The sequence below is a fragment of the Lipotes vexillifer genome, unplaced genomic scaffold, assembly GCF_000442215.2.
Source record: "Lipotes vexillifer unplaced genomic scaffold, Lipotes_vexillifer_v1.1 scaffold749, whole genome shotgun sequence".
In the NCBI taxonomy this organism is placed as follows: Eukaryota; Metazoa; Chordata; class Mammalia; order Artiodactyla; family Lipotidae; genus Lipotes; species Lipotes vexillifer.
The window spans coordinates 2,378,013-2,378,989 of NW_006782834.1; the positions used below are offsets into that span (position 1 = coordinate 2,378,013).

The 977-nt window shown below is 37.3% G+C and overlaps 1 protein-coding gene across 2 annotated transcripts in view; it reads right to left on the reverse strand.

Moving 5' to 3' along the window:
• Positions 1-977, reverse strand: part of ART3 (ADP-ribosyltransferase 3 (inactive)) — a 36,232-nt gene that overhangs the window by 28,098 nt on the left and 7,157 nt on the right. The gene's annotated exons all lie outside the window — the stretch shown is intronic.

The window sequence follows — 977 nt, forward strand, 5'->3', positions numbered from 1 at the left end:
GAATGCCCAAAGCTATGGCTTCCCTCCAGGTATTTATACTTCATTCACAACCTCCCAGCTCAGATGCACTGTAACGATCAACGGTTATGTTGACCATTAGGCAGTGTTGTATGGTTATACAGTTGTCATTCCACCTTTAGTAGATTACAGAGAAATAGTGCTAGAAGATCAACAAGAGGCCATTTTCATAAGAGGAAGGAGAAGGGGTTTTGTTAACCCTTTACTCATATACCCCAAAGCACAATACCATAAAATTTCAGAACGCTGGCGATAAAGAAAATATCCTAAAACCTCCCAGAGGGAAAAACAAGTCTCATTCAAAGTTTTAGTAATTAGAATGGCTTCACACTTTTTAACAGCAGCATCAGATACTAAAAGACAATGAAGGAACATCTCCAAAATTCCAAGGAAAATAATTTCCAAGACAAAAATACAAATCTACAAACTATTATTCAAGGCCTCAAAGATAGATTTTTCAGGTATACAAAGTCTCAGAAAATTTGCCTCAATATCTCTTTTCTCAGAAAACGTCTGAAGAATCCCTACCCCTTCCAAACTAAGGAGTAATTCAAGAAAGAAGGAAATCCAAGATATAGGGGATTCCTCATAGGGTAGAAGTAAAAGAAAGCCTCAGAATAGTAGTGAGGAGAGATTTCAGGATATTTTCATAAAGCAAGGTTATGGAATCCAGGAGTATATCCAGAAAAAAAAAGAGAGAGAGTATCTGATATACCTAAATGTATTAAGAAGAGATTTATATTTCTAAGGGTTCAGGGGGTAAATTATTGATGGGATATAAAAAGCTAAGGAAACAGAAAATCATACAACTGATAACTCTGAGGTCAAAGTAGTACTTAAAAACAAAACGGTACCAGTCTTTACTACACTGGGAGAATGGGAAGGCGAAATGCACAAATGTTGAGAAGGGCGGTGGTGATCAGATTCTTCTAATTCCCTTCTCCCCTGCCTCCCTACAC